Below are 19,450 nucleotides of genomic sequence, written 5' to 3'. Positions count from 1 at the left end.
GATACAGCTTTCACGTTGCAACATTAAATGCTTGAAACTGTTGAGATTTTTAATATTTGGAAACCCATATGCACATCTTCAATATTGCTACATCACAACAACAGAAAAAAAAGAAATTTCAAATTTCAAGTTGCTTGCTGAAGAAATTTTGCATTTAACTCAGACTCTAGGAAAGTTGTGTGAAAGTCTTCAATGACTTACTTTCTTTGTTGTGCAGGCTCAGCTTCAGAAAAAAACCCAGCCAAGTTTGACTGTTATAAAGCTGTCATCACTGAAATGTTCCTGCACTCAGTTATTCAAACATCAAGAGGTAGGCTGTAAGTATTTAAAAGTTTTTTTTCATGTGCTGCAAAGTTTTGTACTGTCTATATTAAGACAGTTTGCATCCATGGGAGCCCACAAGCAAGCTCTTCCTGAGGCATGCATGTGTCAGGCTATCAGCAGAGGTGAAGGGCAGACTTTCCTCAGAAGTGCACAGGTCACGAATCCAGTCTGTCCACTGGGCAGGCAGGTAGACTCTCAGTCTACGTGTTCCATGGTGCTGGGGTAGCCCTGCAGAGCCCCACAGGAGTGGTGCCAGTGTTGGCAAGAGCAGAGCCCAATGCTGCGGCAGTAGGGCTGCACCTGGCAGCAGGATCTGGGGGGAGCTGGAGGAGATAGGTTGCATCTGCATATGCACATCTACACAGCTTGTAGATCTGCAGAGAGGGCACAGTTCCACATGGAAAACATCTCAAAAGAGGTCAGGGCAGTGGTGCTGGCCAGAGGAGATTAGTTCTGTGTAGCAGTGATGCACTGAGTTTCTGCCAGGGAGAATAGACAGTTCTGCTGCCTGCAGAGAAGCTGTTTGACTGGAACTGAAGGGGACAACTCTGTTTCGCGTGAGCTTCTCATGCCTTAACACCCCTTTGTAACAAGAAGGGAAAATACACCTAGGGAAATAAATCTACTTCATGCCTACGTGCAGCTCTGCCCTCATTCCAGAGACATGCAGCAGCTCTGAGGTCACAGAGCAGCGAGTGTTCTGAGCACGGGGGTAAGCTGCAGAGAGCTCTGGCCTGGCTTTGTCCAGGTAATGGTCAGAATAAGGCTCTGGTGGATGAAGATGAAATGTATCTGACTACTTTACATGGTCCAGACAAAACTCAATATGAAACCCCTAATAACAGTTTCTTAGGGCCTGCATCTGGTACATCACCCCTGGGACCACAGAACTCCCGGGACATCCCAGGTGGGACCAGCAGTAGAGTCCAGAAACTCTGCTGTGCTTGTGCCAGCAGGTCGAGAGAGGTGATCCCGCCCCTCTGACTCAGCACTGGTGAGGCCGCAGCTGGTGTGCTGTGTCCAGATCTGGGCTTCCCAGTATGGATACACTGAAGAGAGTCCACTGAAGGACTGCAGAGATGATGGAGGGACTGGGGCATCTCCCATGAGGAAAGACTGGGAAATCTGGGACTGCTCAGCCTGGAGGAGAGAAGGGGGGTGGGTCTCATCAATGTACACCTGTAGGGAGGGTGCGAAGAATTCAGTGCCAGACCTTTCTCAGTGTTGCACAGTGACCACCTGAGAGGTGGCAGACATGAATTGAAGTACCAGGAAATTCTTCTTAAGCATAAAGAGAGTCTTTGTTGCTGCAAGACAGATTGAACACTGGGACAGGCTGCACAGAGGGGCTAGCGGGGGGTTCTCCATCCTTGGAGATATTCAAAAGCTGTCTGGACACAGTCCTGAGGAACCAACTGTGGCTGACTCTGCTTTGGGCAGGGGGATTGTACTAGATGATGTTCAGGGGTCCCTGCCAACCTCAGCAATGCTGTGACCTTCCTTCTGCTGATATGAGACAAAGCTTTACGGAACTTCAGACATCACTGACACATCCTGTCCATGGCAATGTCCTGGAGCTGATCTACATTTATAATTAGCACGGGGACATGGTCGGTTCTCCACTCTTCTCACCCTCTGACCCCTGCACAGCACTTCTGCACCACACTGAAAGACAAACAAGAAAATGCTGCTTCATTGAAACAGCCAAGTGCCATTTGTGGCTGTTGGACAGATTGTGAGGAACCCAGGGATGTCTCAGTAGAGGGGGAGCCATCAGTCAAGTGGATCCACTGTGAGATACTTCTCTGGGAAAGGGGGAGGTCCTGACCACTGGCAGGACATGGCATTACAGAGTGGTCTTGCCATGGTGTGTGGGATTGGAAAAAGTAACAAAAAATTCAGATGAAGACTGTGTCTGCCTTCTTGCCCTGTGCTGTGCTCTCTCATGAGGCAGAGCACAGTAGTTATCCCATGCCTGCTTCCTCTGCCCTCATACAGCATGCTGGCGCAGCTTTCTGATTGCTAATGTGTCCAAGAGATATCAGCCAATGATCAAATAACCTGCCCCAAGGGAGGCAAAAATCTGCGTGGCCAGCACAGCAGAGGAGAGCTCCATTCTTCAGAGGGTTCAGGCTCTTGGCTGGGACAGGCCCAGTTGTCAGTACACAGAACAAATGGATGGGAAACAGTGACTGAAATGGGGCTGCTTTACACCGTTGTCCCACTATTGCTAATGTCTGTGTAGAAGAACACAAAAGGGATTAATCTAATTAGCCAGTTTTACTCCTGGGACTGCAGAAGTCAGCCAAATTAGAATGCCCATCGCACACCCTCTCCCAGGTTTACCAGCCTCCAGGGGCTGGTGGAAGAGAGGCAATGTAATCCCAAGACAGCAGTGTTTGGTACAGCATGTACCATCACACCCTGCCACAGGCACGGCACGTGGCACTCGGTCAAGCCATGCTGCTAAAGGGATGACACTGGAAAAGCATGTCAGGTGTCCCCCTCAATGATGGCTGCTCCAGGCTCCCTCTTCCCTTTGCTAATGCAACTCCCTTTTTAGTTTTCATTGCTGAAAGCTGATCAGACTGTGAAATAATCAGCACTTGGAGCCCACTGTTTCTCTTGTCTCCAAGGAAACTCTGCTTTATGTTCAACATCAAAACCAGAATTTTCAGTCAGGGAAGTCTCTGCAGGTAGCAGCAAGGAAGCACCCTAAGTGGGAGAAGAAGGAGAAATCTCTGCAGAAGGAGAGGTGTTGGAAAGAGTTGTGCACAGTTAGGCAGATATGGAAGGGCAAGGCAGGGGGTCACTGAAAAAGCTGTGCCAGTCTTTCCGCGGTGGACTTCTGGTGCTGGGTCACCAAGGGAGAGGAGTTAAATAGCCCATCCTCACACGGTGGGAGGGGAGGCTCAGTACTTGCAAGGAAGGGACATGTCACTCTGCTCAGTGGTCTGAAAGTTGCTGTTAGCAGCTCTCAAGTTCTACTTGCTATTGGGCAGACCATGGGCACTCCAGAGTGGGAAGCTACAGTCCCCCCATTGCCAGCTGACTAAAAGAGGTGCTTTGTGGCGATTGTCTTTGCAAGGATGGCAAAGAAGGAGTAGCTGTCTCCACTCCCACCTGACTTCCCCCCATCAGTAGCTCAGTGCCTGTGATCAGGAGCATTAAGTCCAGCCACTGTGCTATTGGCTGGGCTTTTTTTTCACTCCTGAGGACCAGGATCTCTGTCTTCACAGGGTTTGTAGAACCCCCCTTGGCTGCAGGCATCCTCACCCCTCATACTATTAGATCCTTTGCAGCCTGGCCCATTGCTTGCCCTTGGGAAGGGAAGTACAAGCTGAAAGCAGAGCAGCCAAAGAGCCTAGGTCAAAAATTTCCATTCACAAGCCCAACTCAGCCATCTTTGCATTGCTATAGCAGCCCCTGGAAGGGCTTTCTGCTCAGTAGGGCATTTATGGTTTTTGATACCAAAATGTCAGCCAGCCCCCTCCCAGACAACTCCCACCACAACAGTGGGCCCAGGAGGAGAACAGATCTGCTCAAGGCCTAGCTACTGACCCATCTCTGTGAGAGAGCCCCAGCTAAAGGGAGAGGAATCACAATAGGCAGTAATTTCAGCCCAGCTGAGCTCTACAATGACAAAGTGATCACCAACTGAGCAGTGGGTCTGGGGCCTAAGTCCAATACTGGAAGGACAAGTGCCACTCTCTGCAATGCTCCCTACTCATGCCAGCTTACTTACCACCTCCTGTGGTAAGGTTGTCTCGCTCAAGCTCCTCACCAGGCATTTGACCCCAGCCGAGGACACAGAGTCCCACTTCTAGAGCACCCTCCACTGGGCAGACCCCTGTCCTAAAGCAGATGAGAGCTATCCTTGCCGCTCTCTCATGCACATGCCCAAGGAAATCTCCTGCCCTGCTTCAGCCCCCTGGTACTGGCACCACTCTTATTCATGCATCCAGATTCACAGACAAAACCACTCACCTGGAACCAGTGCAGGCTGTCAAGCAGAGAGGGCAGTGAGTTGTTTTCGTCTTGGGGGATTATTCTGAGTTGTTTTGTTCTTTAATTCTTTCAAAGGCAGGAAGCAGGATTTTCTCCCTAGAAAGGTTCAGTGTTAGCAGAGAGCTCTGAGCAGTACCTCCTGAGAGAGGAAAGGAAGACTGTAATATGCTCAGGATACATGGCAGTAAGGGGTGGGGGAGTGGCATGTAGGAGGAGACAGAAAAAATCTTTGATGATTGCACCAGACCAGAGCACAGAAAGCACCTGTCACCAGGAGGTTGCATAGAGCCCTTACTGGGTTTCACAGTACCAGTGGGTTTGCACTTTCTTCTGCCTCCCCACACAAGCTTCAAGAAGAGTTAGCAGTAACAGACAGCAGGGCAGCTGTTAAATGAGAGACAGATCTCATCCCCATTCCACTCCTGCCCCTTACAAGGGTTCCTTCCACAAGGGAGGCTGCATGCATAAATCAATCCAGCAGCAACAGCTGAGTACTGGACAGGCAGGTCCTTCACAGGTCCAGTCTGTGTGCCCAGGACCTCTGAGGTCCAGACAACCCCTGTGGTTTATCCAGATCAGCCTTAGGGGATAGACATGTGTCTGTGCCTCAGCCAGACTGCTGCAGTTTCCCTTCGATGTATTAGGCACATCATAAAGAGGAACCAGTTCACTGAGCGTGCAAAGGAAATACACTAGCTGTACAGGCTCTCAGGGAGACAGGTTCTGCTTTCAAGGAAGCAGGCAAAACTTCCACTGCTGACTGATTTCTTAAATATTGATTCCTCATGCAGTTTCTTAGATAAAAGTCCCACATTTCAAATTTTTGATCAATGCACTATGTCAAAACCACAAGTCAGGTTGCAGGTGTGAGCACCACACAGCCCATGCTGGCAGAGTGAAAAATTATATTCAAAAATCAAGCCACAGCACCAAAGTTACAACAGCACCTCTGTTTCTAGCCCTACCAGATACATGACTCGCAATGGACATATCATGAAATGATATGATTTTGATGAAAGTAGCCTTCTCCTTAATTCAGGTGGCCCCAGAGTAGGGTTGTGCTCGGTGCTCTGGCTTTGGCATACCAAGGCTGATACGTTGTGTCTTCAGCGGGAGCTTGTGACAGAGTTTGAACTCATCCAGGAGTAGGTCAAAGCCAAAGTGTCATGCTCATTTGACAGAGGACCTTGGAAATTAAATCCCCCCAAATCCTATGTCTCCATCGGCTCTGTAGGAAGAGAAGAACTGGACCTCTTCAGCCCAGGTTACAGAGAGCAATTCCCAGCACCAACTGGCTTTTTGAGACATTGATCATAGAATTGTTTAGGTTTGAAAACAACTTCAAAATTATTGAGTGCAACCATAAATCAGGATGGTAATTTGATGGGACTTCACTCAATGAACCAATTGAGTCTGGGTTCTTGACTATCTCTGCCATTCTCCCTTGTTGCTTCACACAAGCCATTGCTGCATCAGGAGACAAGGACACTTTCTGAACCAAATAAATTGCTTGGTCTTCACACTATTCCATGGCTCAAGTGGCACTAATGGCCCTAATCTTCCTATTGAAGGTTCAACAACATCTCAGGTCATGCAAGTGTCAACTGGGGACTGGAAATCCAAGTACTGTACCCTGCAAAGTTTCAGTCATCTTTCCAGCAAAACACATATTGGAATGGGCTACACAAGAAAATATTTTTATTCCAAAATTAATGTTTCTGGGTTTGAGGAAAAGGTGTGCTCTGCCTGTACCACGCATCAAAACCCTCCTGCAGAAATGTGGCTGAGAGCCAGTCCAGCCACAGAGGTAAAGGGAGACAGATTGTGGCAGCCCAACCTGGTACATGGCTGATCTTCTTTCCTGCTTCTGCTGGTTCACAACATCGGCCATTGCTGGGGCAGTCCCAGAGAAAGGACATCTCCTATTCCTCATGCCCCTACTTCTTGCATAGCTTGGCCAGAAGCTGGTCTTGCAGAAGGGCCCCTGAGAGCACTGCTGGCTACTGCTGGGGGCTGATGACCTCTACCAGAGCACTCCTGACCTGGACAAATGTGTTTCTGGTGCTACCCAGAGAGTGGCAGAGCACCCCTCAAATGCTGTTCTATTCCCCAATTGCACCTCAGGCAGCAGTGAATGGTCGTCCTTTCCACCTCCTATGCCTGAAGTTCGGCTTGGCTCCTAGAATCTGTGCTAATTCCTACCCTTGTTTTTAATCCCCTCGTTAGCACCCATAGGCCTTTACAAGCCATAAACTTGCAGTGACAAGTCCCTTAAACCTTGTCCTTTGGCAACTTCTTCTATATTTCGACTTGTACCTGTGGCAAATTCCAGACAACTTTGAGTTATTAAATAGGACACAAAGCAGCAGCCTGAAGCTATGGAGGAGGTGAAGAGCTCTGCTCCCTCAGGATGGAGCTGCCTGATGCCCAGACAGTCTTTCCAGGGTAGGGCAATCCTTGGGGAACAAACCCCATGGTCAGCTAAATGCCCCAAGTCTCTCCTTGTTCTATGAGTGCCAGGCACACTTGATCATCCACATCAAACAGAGGCCACATGATGCTCTATGTTTTCAACAACGGGTAAAAAGGAAACTCACAATGTCAGCTTGTGAGAGGCAACGAGAAAAGACATGACAACTGCACCTCATGTCATGGAGTCACCTTACAGAGGGTGTTCTGATGCTATCCTTGCACAGCTGCTTGAAGATAAAGGAAGGACTTGATGGGAAACAGCCTGGAACAGCTTTCCAAAATCAGCTCCCTGGAAATTTCCTCCACAAAACACCTTTCAAAATGATTTATGCTAATTCCACAAGTAGACTAAAAATGTTACATAGGGACAGGGCACTTTGTTTTGCACTCATTCCATCTTTAAATGCATCCTCAGTATGTATTGATGCCTTTTTCTCTAGTCCTGGAAATATGAGCCAGACACAGTTAGGGTGATAAAAAGGGGTACCTTTATATTAGAATCCTTAGATGCACAGTCCGTTGGGTGGAAAATGCCAATGATGCTTGCCCCGTGTGACACGTGTACAATTTTTATAGATTTTGCAAATTGAAATATCTGACAAGAGCCCCCCAATTAGAAGTACACTCGATGAAGTCATGCCCCCCTAGCTCTAGCACTTTCTAAATCCTCCACCCTCAGATAAGGACCAGGCCCTATTTATAAAAATATGTCTCGAAGAGCTGTTTTCAACTTTGGTTTCTAAGGAGAACCAAGATAGCATAGGGGTCCTGGAATTTGTTTTGTCTTTCTGCCTAGAAAAATACTAAAGCTAAGTTACAATAATAGACTACAAAGCTACAAATATATGTGTAAAGAATACAGAAAATATATAAAAGAAAAAAGGTAACAATTCAGACGGCATCAGTATCTCTGCCCAAATTGGAAAGACTCTAGTCCTAAACAAGTGAAGTTCTGGGCAAAGGACTCTAGAGACAAATTTTTACAAAGGGCTTGTGTATCTAAAGGAGAGGTTTGCAGGTCTAGCAGAACAACTCCTTTATCATCTCTGCCTTTTAAGAAAGACTGACTTCTATTGGATCTTTAAAAAGCAAAACACCTAAAAATGGGCTAAGGGTTGACTCGTAATGAGGTAAATCTCCCATGTCAGTCTCTGCTAGAATGCAGTTAGCGTGTCCAGTTTGGACACACAACCTGGAGGAGGCATTGAGGCTGCGGGGCTGGGATACAAAACCCAAGTAGATGGTTGTATCCACTGTCCCATGGCTTTCCTGGCTTCCAGCAAGCACTTAGCATATCTGCCTTTTGAAAGTGCTTGATTTCTCTGAACTGCTGGAAAAAACCCCCTTAAGGACCATGATGTAGTGAATGGCAGGTAAGTGTGACAGCCCTGTCAACTGAACATGTGGTGACTGGGAGGATGGATATGGACCATCCATACCTAGACCTGTCCTAGGACATGGATACTTTCTGCTGGAGTGTAAAAAGCCACCGGGATATTCCCTGCTGCTAATTGTCATGGGGAAAGATGTGATTTCTTTGTGTGTTAAGCAATCCTTCAGCCCTCCCTTCCCTGGATTTTGCAATTCTATAGTCTTGTTCTCCTTGTTACAGTAACCTTAATTTGGGGGTTGGTATTAATTCTGTCTCCTGCATTGCTCACTGGCCCTGGGAACAGAGTCCAATTATGCAGCTGTGACCTTCATTACAAGTTAGCAGACTTTCTGCAAATGAACTTCCTTCATGTTTCACAGAGCTGCTCAAATAATGGAATTTCCTTCCTATGGGAAATGCCAATCTTTCAACATCTATTTTTGCCCTATTTTTTAACAAAATGTCAAAATTTCAACTCTTACCACACATGAAGCTTAGGAAAATTTAGAAATGTAAAGAAATGTTTTGGTTTGGATCACACTGATGCAAATCTACTCCTACCTGAGCTATAGTATTTCTTCATGTAAGTGCCTCTCATAATTTTTTTACCTCATTTTTATAGCCTACAGGTCTCATGGTGCTCTGCAGCGTCCCCGTGTAGCCAAGCTGCTATGGTGCATTTTCCTGGATGTGGCCTGGAGGGAGGAGCAAGGGCCAAGGAGAACAGGGCCCAGAGAGCTAAAAGAGAAAGAGCATGTGATGCCATTCCCACTGACAGCACCTGCCAGGACATTCGGTTAGAATTTCTGATGGGACAACAAAACAAAGAGGGTAAAGTTAAAAAAATTTATATCCAATGACAAAAATTATTACCCCCAAAATTTGTCTGGGTAGTTTCAACTGATGAGTGAGACAAAGTTTTGTGAGTTTCTGAAGTTTCTGTCATTCTAAAAGTGCCCTCATTTTCTTCTTGACTCTGCTGAGAGTGTATGTGACTGAGGCATTTTAGCTATTCTGAATCCCAGCTCGTGCTCCCTGCTTCTTCCAGGTGCACAGGGAACCTGAGCTGTGCACTCCTAGGAGGAGTTCTGCGCTGGGAGTTTGTGTGATTTGTTATGTACATTTTGCTTTTAGCAATCCCTGTAAATCACTATACAGGCACAGCCAGTGCAAACTGCAGATTCTTGTAGTGGTTACTCTGAAGCCTGACTTTTCAAAAGCACCATTTTCTCAAACAGTTTGAGAAACTACACTGCCAGTGCCACTGGAGAATAAATCCCCTGCTCCCATCCTGAGAGGCTCTCTGATGGAAACTCACCTGGTTCCCACAGCATGACAAGAGGGGTGAGGAGTAATTTTGATTTTCTTCCCTGCCCTGATCCACCTCTGACTCTTCCTCTCAGCCCCATGCTTGTCTGCTGCACTACAAACCAGCAGTTGTTCAGCCTGACCTATTTGAAAGAGACTTGATTCAGGTTTCATGCCATAAACAAGTTCTTTCTAAAGACCTTTTTATTTTCACTTGCCTTATTGTATTTGTACATTTAATTCTACTGTATTTTGTGTTTTACCCATTACTTGGGAATGCAGCTTTCTTCCACTGCTTGTGCTGCACAGAGACAATTCCAACGCCAATGTGGCACTGACTTTTCTTCCTTTCCATGAGCAGGTTGCATCTCTCCTTCCTTCCCACCTCTGCCCTGCCTCTTGCAGCCTGTGGTTGGCTGTGCTTTCTACCTGCACAATTGGCCTCCTGGTTCTCAGGCTCCCAGGTTTAGCAGCTCTCTCCTCTGCACTGTTGCGGTTTCCATGCAGAGTGGAGTTTCAGTGAAGATGCCAACAGTCATCAGCTGCCTGGCTGAATATCAGCACAGAGTTTATGTTCTTTGTCACAGTGGCTGAAAAATCACTTTCTGCTTCTGCAGTAGATCAGTTATAAATGCAAAATACCAGAGCTGCCTTCTCTATGCATTATTGGCATTTTAATTATTAAACAACTCTCTACACATATATGAGATTCTTCTTTATGCTAATAGGCAGTTTTCTTGCACTCACTTATAGATTTGAACAGCTGAACTCTACATGTGCCCAATTGCTCTGGCTGCTCTACAGAGGGATGTGCAATGCAACCTCACAAGTGAATTCACAGTAGATAGAAGCATTTCTCAGGGCCCATCTTTGTACACCCTTTGAAGCACTGTGAAATACAGTCTGCCAGAATGACAGGTGCCATGACTCCCATGGATTGCCCTTACAAATATATTATTTCTTCTTGAAACTCGGGCAAAATCTTCCAGTAAGAGATTGTCCTGCTATGAAGAAGAATAGACTTCAGTACAGCACAAGGTGGATGTGCCTTGCCACAGAGGCCGGAGAAAGCAGTGTACATATGAAGACTGGGCCATTCCCTGTCCCTTTCTCCAGACCCTTATTTCTGAAAACCACTATCTGTCCAGGAAGACGCATTTCAGACTGGCACATTAACTGAATACCCACAATATAGTGACATGAATGCCATCTGACTTTATCTCTTCATTTCCTGCCTTGTCTGATCTGACTCCATTCCTTCTGAGTCATGCTTTCAAATGGTGAGGATCAAACCTTATGTGGTTTTTTTCCGTGGTCCAGGGTATTGTTCAGTTTGAAAAAGCCCTCTGAGATCATCAAGTTCAGCCATTCCCCCAGCACTGCCAAGCCCACTACTAACCCATGTCCTGAAGTGCCACATCCAAATGGCCTTTAAACCCCTGCAGGGATGGGGACTCCACCACTGTCCTGGGAAGCTGTGTCAGGGCTGGACAGTCCTTTCGGTGAAGAAATTTTTCCAGTCTGAACCTCACCTGGTGCAACTTGAGGTCATTTCTTATTGTCATGTCCCTTGTTCCCTGGGAGGAGAACCCAACCCCCACCTGGCTCCACTTTCCTGTCAGGGAGTTGTGGAGAGTGATAAGATCACCCCCAGCCTCCTTTCTCCAGGCTGAGCCCCTCCAGCTCCCTCAGCTGCTCCTCATCAGATTTGTGCTCCAGACCCTTCCCCAGCTCTGTTCCCTTCACTGGACATGCTACAGCCCCTTTAATGTCTTTCTTGGAGCGAAGGGCCAAAAACTGAACCCAGGACTTGAGGTGGGGCCTCACCAGTGCCCAGCACAGGAGGACAGTCACTGCCCCGATCCTGCTGGCCACACTGTGGCTGATACAGGCCACGTGCCATTGGCCTTTTTGGCCACCTGGGCTCATGTTCAGCACCCCCAGGCCCTTCTCCGCTGGCAGCTTTCCAACCACTCTGCCCCAAACCTGGAGTGTTCCATGGGGCTCTTGTGACCCAAGGGCAGGGCCTGGCACTTGGCCTTGTTGAACCTCACACCACTGGCCTTGGCCCATTGATCCGGCCGGTCAAATTGCCTCTGCAGAGCATTCCTGCCCTCCAGCAGATCAACATCCCAGCCAGCTTGGTGTCATCTGTGAAATGACTGAGGGTGTCCTTGATCCCCTCGTCTAGATCATTGATGGGCCCAAAACTGAGCCCTGGAGAACACCACCGGTCCCAGCTGCATGTGACTCCATTCACCACCACTCTTTTGGTTCAGATGACCAGACAGTTTTTACCCATCAAAGAGTACACCTGTCCAAGCCATGAGCAGACAGTTTCTCTGGAATACAGTGGGAAACAGTGTCAAAATCTTTACTAAGGCTGAGGTGTACAACATGCACAGCCTTTCCCTCATCCACTAAGCAGGTCAGCTCCTCACAGAAGATGAGGCTAGTCAAGCAGGACCTGCCTTTCATAAACCCATGCTGGCTAGGCCTGATCCCTTGGTTGTCCTACACATGCCATGTGACAGCTTAAGATGATCTGCTTCACGACCTTCTCTGGCACTGGCTGGCCTGTAGTTCCCTGGATCCTCCTTCCAATCCTTCTTATACATGTGCCTCACATTTGCTAACTTTCCATCACCCAGGACCTTTCTGACTGACCGGGACTGCTGGTAAAACGTGGGAGAGTGGCTTGGTGAGCTCTTTTGCCACCTCCTGCAGTATCCTTGGATTTATGCTGGTCTAAGTGGCATAGCAGGTCACTGGCCATTCCCTCCTGGATTACAGAGTCTTCATTGTGCTCCCCATCTCTGTCTTCCAGTTCAGTCCTCTGGGTACCTTGAGGATAACTGTTTGTGCTATTAAAGACTGAGGCAAAGAAAGCATTAAGTACTTTAGCCTCTTCCTCATCCTTTGTGGCAATGTTTCTCACCGCATCCAATAAGGGATGGAGATTCTCCTTGGCCTTCCTGTTGTGATGTGTCTATAGAAACACTTTTTGTTATCTCTTACAGCAGTGGCCAGGTTAATTTCTAGCTGGGCTTTGGCCCCTCTAACTTTCTCCCTGCAAAACCTCCCAACATCCTCATAGTCCTCCTGAGTTCCCTGCCCCTTTTTCCAGAGGTGATAAATGCTCTTTTCCTCCCTGAGTTCCAGCCAAATTTCTCTGTTCAGCCAGGCCAGTCTCTTCCCCACCGGCTCGTCTTTTGGCACATGGGGACAGCCTGTTCTTGTGCCTTGAAGGTTTCCTTCTTGAAGAATGTCCAGCCTTCCTGGACCCCTTGGCCCTTCAGGGCTGCTTCTCAAGGGACTCTCAATCAGTCTCCTAAACAGACCAAAGTCTGCTCTCTGGAAGGCCAAGGTGGCAGTTCTGCTGTCTCCTTTTCCTTATTTCTCCAGTACCAAAAACTCATTATCTCCGTGTCCAGACAGCCTCAGCTGTCACATCCCCCACCAGTCCTTCTCTGCTCACAAACAGCAAGTCCGGCAGGGCAGCTTCCCTGGCTGTCTCACTTTCCAGCTGTGTCAGGCAGTTCTCTTCTGCGCACTCCAGGAACCTCCTAGACTGTTTTCTCTCTGCTGTGTTGTATCTCCAGCAGACATCTGGTAAGTTGAAGTCCCACACAAGAACAAGGACCAGTGATTGTGGGGATTTTTCCAGCTGCTTATAGAATGTTTTATCTGCCTCTTCTTCCTGGTTGGTCAGGCTGTGACAGTCATTGACATTCCCCCTTAACCATAAACATAAGCATTCAACCTTATCATTGTGATGCCTTTATCAGCCCAAAATGCACACGTGATATAGGGCTATGACACTTTTATAAGTTTAGCATATTAGCATAATTGACAAGAATCCCCAATTAGAAGTACAGTTAATAAAGTAATTCCCCCCTTGGTTCAGCCTCCTACTGAAGCCTTCCCGCCTTGGTTATAGCCCCACATTGTTTATGTCTACATACATAGGAAAGCAGAAGAATGGCCTTGGTTCACTGAAGAAGGAAGATTAGAATAGGATTCCAGGAATGTGTCTGTCTTAATAGACTACTGGAAAAGTACTGAAGTAAACTAAGAAACAATATAACTATGCAATACAATAATCATCTACAAAGCTATGACTATATGAAAAATATATAAAAAGAAAAAATCTTGTGGCATCAGTTGCCATCATTAAGCTCGAGGCAGTCAAAACACTCCCTCACACACAGCGTTACCCCAACACTTCCCCTTCCTTGCCTGTCCCTTCTGACAAGTCTACAGTCACCCATTGCAGCACTCCAGTCATGCGAGTTGTCCCACCATGTCTCTGTGATGGCAACTATGTTGTAGTTTTCCAGATGCACCGTGGTTTCCAGCTCCTCCTGCTTGTTGTCCATGCTGCAGGTATTGGTGTAGGTGCACTTCAGTTGGTCTATTGATACCACCACCTTTTTGGAGGGAGAAGCCCTAATTCCTATGTGACCATTCTCAGATGATTCCATGGTTTCTAACGCATCAAAAATTCTTGCTTCTTTGCTGCCACATCAATCTCCATCCCTTTGCAAGCATGGAGATGACAGACTGAAGGACCTCACTAGCACACCATCTCTCAAACATCAGCGCGCCACCCCCAGGCTTATCTCTAGTGAGCCTGGGTTATTCACCTTTGTAGTTTTTCTCACTTTGTCTTTTCACTGCTCTGTTCCCTCCTCAGCAGCACTTTCCTGCTGCTCTTCCCTAACTCCCCAGCCTCCCTGCCACCACAGGTGGGTGATGATGAGGTAACAAAGAATGGTTAGGGAGAAGGAAATCCCAGGCAAGAATAAGAGGTGGGTTCTTAGGAAGCAAAGGTTATTGAGTTGGAAGCAATCACTCTGGAACAGTTTCTGGCTTGATTGTTGTTAGAAGCTCCCTGGTAACCCAAGAATCTTCAGTATAGACTGATGTTATCCCATACGACAACCATGGTAGTAGGAAGGCCAAAACTGGAAGAGCGGCTGTGTTGAGAGGAGCTACATTTAGGTTGCACTATATTGTTTGAATGCATTTTTTATGTAGCCAAGCAATTTTAAAAAAAAGCAAACAATCCTTGGCAGCAGCAGCAACAGTCTTCTGAACCGTAGTGGACACAATCATTATTTGTTCTGAGCGTGGTTTGTTTCTGTGGCTAAGACTCTGCAATAGAGCACTTTCATGTACACCCTGTTCCATGTTAATAGACTGAAATGTCTGAACTGGCAATTAATTATTTCAGGGGAATGGCTTGCATGATATTGCAACAACAGCATGTGACTTTCATTTGGATATCCTCTATTAATACAACCAAAGGATGTCCCAAAGCCTTTCTGTTGCTTCAAGTAGCTTGGTCTGATACTACTATGGGCTGTCTGCCTTCTCTGAGCTGGGAAAACAGGATGGCAATGCTTCATTTCTGCTGCTCTGATGATATATTTGTCCAAATTTAACTTGGCCCATTTTCTTTGGCATTCTCCATATGGTATTACCATTGGCATTGTGCTCTTCTCCAACAGCACCCAATGCTATGTATTTGTATATGTATTACAAGGACAAAAGGGACCAAGTGTGATCATCTAATCTGACCTCCTTTTTCAGGACAGGAATAGTCCTGTGTTAATTATTTTTCTTTTAAGTAGAATATACTATTTTAAAAAAATTTTGGAACCTGCATTACCACCTTCTGGTGGTCATGAATTCACCACAGTTTCAGGCAAATTATATAAGCCTGGGTCTACCTGACCCTGGATATGATGCATAAGCACTCAAGGAGGAAGAAGCAGTCAGCTGCTGCTGTAGAGGAGCTGAACCAAACCTGCTAATGCTGATGGTAATGCTGACATTGACACACCAAGAGGCTGTAGCTTAATCACCATGGGTAAGCAAACATGCGTGCATACAGCATCTGCAGGCAGTCTTAGAGGCTAAAATGCAAATGAGGTCGGTGGTATGAAAGTCTTAGTCAAGGTGGATGATCCTGCAACTGTCACTGGGACAGCAGCACCTCCAAGTTTTTTCCAGATGCACTCTCAAATCATCACTTCCCTCAGCATAGATTCACATGGTTCCTCTTCCTCTCTTTCCAAGAGAGATCTTAAACTACAGACTGAAGTGTTATGTTGACTTCTGGGGTCTGATTTTGCAATTTGCTGTCCATTGGGAGTCTACCCTGTTATTCAATGGCTTTCTGGAAGAAACCACAAGACTTCAGAGAATGCAGACAGCTCTAGAGGAAATCTACACCATTGGCTTTCCTTCACTGAATTGCAGAATCCCCTAAAACCATCTGCTTTCAACCATTCCTCATGAACTTTGTATTTCACTCTCTCAAGTTCTCTCTAGAAAAAGCACCTCTCTCTTCTTCAGAGACTTTATATCACTCTGTTAATGACACTCTTCTGTCATGTTTCTTAGGCTCCTAATTTTGACAAAACATCTGTTTACCTTGGGGTAGAGCCTTGCTGTAAGACCCCCAAGCGGAGAACTCCAAGTTTCCCAGATCCAGCAGGAATCTCCAAATCTTCCTCACTGTGGAGCATCTCCTGGAAGCTGTATCAGAAAGATACAGGATCTCCTCTTTCAGACTGCAGGTGACAATACATGCATCTCCTTGCCAAACTGCCTTTGTTGTCAAATGGTATCTTACACCAAAGGCATATGTAGCTATGCCTATCTTTGTATCTTGTCCAGTCAGCAAGATTTCTGCCAGATCACTCTTTTATAGATGTTAATATATTAATGCAGTCTGAAGTCAATAAACCAGCTTTCAGATTAACCATTGAACAGGTTCAGCTTCATAAGCTTTGCCCTTTCTGCTACACCTTTGAAGTATTACAGGGGGAAGCATGGACTTATCTTCAAACAGTTCTCCAGAGCTGGTGTCTCAGGGATCGGTTTGCCCCCTTTGGTGCTACAGAAGGGTTTGCCAAGCACACTTCACCCACTGAGACTGCACAGATCTGGTGCCTGGATCTCCCTGGCCCAAGAAGGAAGCATGCACAGACAGTACTGGGCTGTGATTCGGAAGGTCTCCATACATGGGAAGGGTGCACCAAGCTGGCTGTCCTGTGCCAGCACACAGCACAGTCGTCTATAGGCAGTCACACTATATGGGATCACTCCTGCCTCCAACCAAGTATCCTTTCCAAGTTCCCAGACAGGGAGTTTTCTCCCCATTCCCTATCATGGGTCATAAAGCAGATGGGTCATGAGGTGGCCCCAGATGCCTGTGGGTGTTAGGCTGAGCTCAGGCAGGCATGTGGGGCTCAAGTCCTTGCTCAGGAAAGTGTGGAATGGTGCTGTGCTGGCTGCACACTGTCAACAGAGGCAACACAAGCTATCTCACAGCTCATTACAGAAACTGAGCCAAAGGGAAGACACGTTCCCAGCTTATCAGGCCACCTCCTCTGTGAGCTCTCTGATCTACTTTTCCAGTGATTGCTCCTGACCTAGGAGAAGCCCCTGAGAAATCTCACCGTTCATAGCCTGCAGCTAAATGGGCATCTGCAAGCAGCCATGGTGGGGAGACAGCAGCATGGCATGCAAAGTCTGATTAACCAGATGGAAAATTCCACTCTTCTTCATCAGAGCATACCATGCTGAAGAACTTGGGAAGCAAACCAGCCCTGTGTTTATCTGCTTGCCAGGCTGCTGGTCTGCTTTGGTCCCATGAATGGTGTACATTTGCCAGGATACCTGCATTATCTGCTCAGCCCTCTTTTAGCACTATGATAAGAAGTACCTCTGGAACAGCATCCTGCACACTTTGCTCTGCTTTGAAATATTTTTTTAGCACTGCTGACAGTCAATGCAGTGCAACATGAAGGGTGAGGCTCCAGCATGGGGACCAGCGGAACCGACCCCTCCTTCAGCTCTGGCCATGCTGAGCACAAGAAACCCGTTCCCCTGACGCTTGCACTCCTTGCACCTCTGCTAAGTGATCAGCCTGGACATGTCCTCACCCCAGGTTAACTCAAACCCTGCTACCTCGTGTAAAATTGGTCAAATTTACAGACTCTTCTTACTTAAACACATGAATGATAAAGTAACTAATGAATGCCAGCCTTTCAACAATTCAGGAATCCCGTCTGAGAGCCTTTGTGTGCTCCCAGCAACCATCGCTTTGACTTATTTGCCCTTCTTTCCGGTGCTTTCCCACACACAAACACACTCTTACCTCCCTGATCTGCAGCTGTGCTCACAGCAGGTTAGTTTAGTTCCCTGTGAAGAGGTGAGAAACGCGTGCGAGTGTCTGGGCAGAAAAGCCTTGTGCTACAATGTCAGTCAGGTCACCAGTGTACAGCCAGTGCTAACCAATGGGAATAAATCCCATGGGAATTACACAGCTGTAAGTCCTGGAAACTATGCTTCACACTGTGAATGTACTATTGCTGGTTCCCTGGCAATGAAATCATACAAAACCAGCAAGTAAAGAAATCATTTTTAACATACAACATTATTCAGACTCTGCCCTCTAACACTCCTATACCATGGAGTGTCTCACTTGCTAATGGCCACAATGCACCCGCTGCCTCTGATCGCAGCAGGGAAGAGGAAATGCAGAGCAAGTGGCTGCACAAACGATCCCAATCCCGGCGGGGGGGGAGGCCAGTCGTCCACCTTTGTAGCAGGAACATGCTTAGACACTGCCAAGAAGGGGAACGAGCCTCAGGAAAGAAGTGATCTCTACGGGATTTTACTTAGGTATGCAGCAACAAGGCTATTTAGTAAGGCTTCAATTCCATTATATGCTTCCCTTGGATGAACTTATATATGCATATATGTTTCATCCACATGTTTAAAACATTGTCTGAAAAACGAGTGGATGGGGGAGGTCTGTTAGCACCTTCCAGATCAGATAATTTAAAACGTGGTGTCAGAAAAGAGAATGAAATTTAAAGAAGTGGTGCTTGCTCAGTCTAACCAACCAGGCATCTAGCACAAAAAATTACATACTGAGTTCTGGTTAAAATGCATATTTTGCATAGCTGTCAGGGAAAATGTAAAAGACCAATAGAAAGCAGTGACATAGCCAATATACTGCATTAGGCAGCTCAGCTCCTTCACAGTCCAAGAGCAAAGCTGCTTTTGAAGGTCAGAAGTGTATGAACGTCTGTTCACAAAACCTGGATTCACGTAAAAACTGTAAGGACAAATTATATTAGTGATATCCCATACCCCCATCCCCTCTTCCTGGGATGGTGGGAAACGCACTAAATCTCTGAAAACCAGAAATAAAACAGAGTATTTCTGATCCTTTCAAGTCTCTTACCATCTTTAATGCTTCCCTGGATCGGGAATTTGGGATCTCCTGTATGATTAACAAAGTCTTCATGCAAAATTGAGCAGAGTATTACCTTAACAGGGTGCTCACCATACCGTCACACTGTAGACCTGGAGTAAAGGTTGTGGAGGGCTCGGGGGAGGGGAGGGGGGGTAGTTCAGACTGGCTCAGGAACTAAGCTCTGCCGGTTCAGGTCGAATGACAGGCTCTGCCTACTCCCAACTGCACAGTAACGCCAGGCACTGAGCTTTTGCGGATGGAAAGAAATCCTTTGGAGAGGAGGGGTTAGCCACAAGCATCATATCCACCGCTCGTTCCTTATTCCTTCTTTGTGCCCGTGGCTTCCGCTGGCTCCACCACCCCCAGCCAGCACGAGGCCGCTGCCCAGGGCCGGGGGGCATGGGGGGCAGGGCAGGCTGTGGACAGCGGTGGACAGCGGGGTCCGGGTTATCCCCCAGTGCTCTGTGAAGAATGGCATGGCTGGAACAGGCACTCGTGGGGCTCAGGGAAATGCCGGGCAGTGGCGTCTGAGAGCAGCAGGGGTTGCAGCGGCAGGACACAAGGAAGAGCCAGGAGGCCTTGATAGGGAAGATGTGTGATAATGTCTTTACAAACAAGTCGATGGGTGAGGGCACGGGTGCTAACGTCTTTGAAGGGGGTCTTAATGTCTCTACTGACTTCAAGCA

At 47.2% G+C, this 19,450-nt stretch overlaps 1 protein-coding gene across 8 annotated transcripts in view; it reads right to left on the bottom strand.

Annotated features, from left to right (window-relative positions):
- LOC104696933 (excitatory amino acid transporter 4-like) overlaps positions 1-18,947 on the bottom strand; it is a 38,784-nt gene extending 19,837 nt beyond the window's left edge. Inside the window, exons 1-2 of one of the 8 annotated variants that reach the window (XM_019293108.2) lie at positions 18,838-18,947; positions 4,312-4,428 (exon numbers count right to left, since the gene is read on the bottom strand). The gene's annotated coding sequence lies outside the window, so the exon portion shown is untranslated. Of the gene's footprint in view, positions 1-4,311; positions 6,140-18,752 lie in introns of those variants that run through there. The other 7 variants (XM_019293109.3, XM_019293113.3, XM_039566377.1 and 4 more) reach the window with 7 other exon arrangements.
- Positions 18,948-19,450: the final 503 nt, after the last annotated feature.

The sequence above is a fragment of the Corvus cornix genome, chromosome 28 (assembly GCF_000738735.6).
Source record: "Corvus cornix cornix isolate S_Up_H32 chromosome 28, ASM73873v5, whole genome shotgun sequence".
Taxonomy (NCBI): Eukaryota; Metazoa; Chordata; class Aves; order Passeriformes; family Corvidae; genus Corvus; species Corvus cornix.
This window is presented reverse-complemented; position numbering and strand designations above follow the sequence as displayed.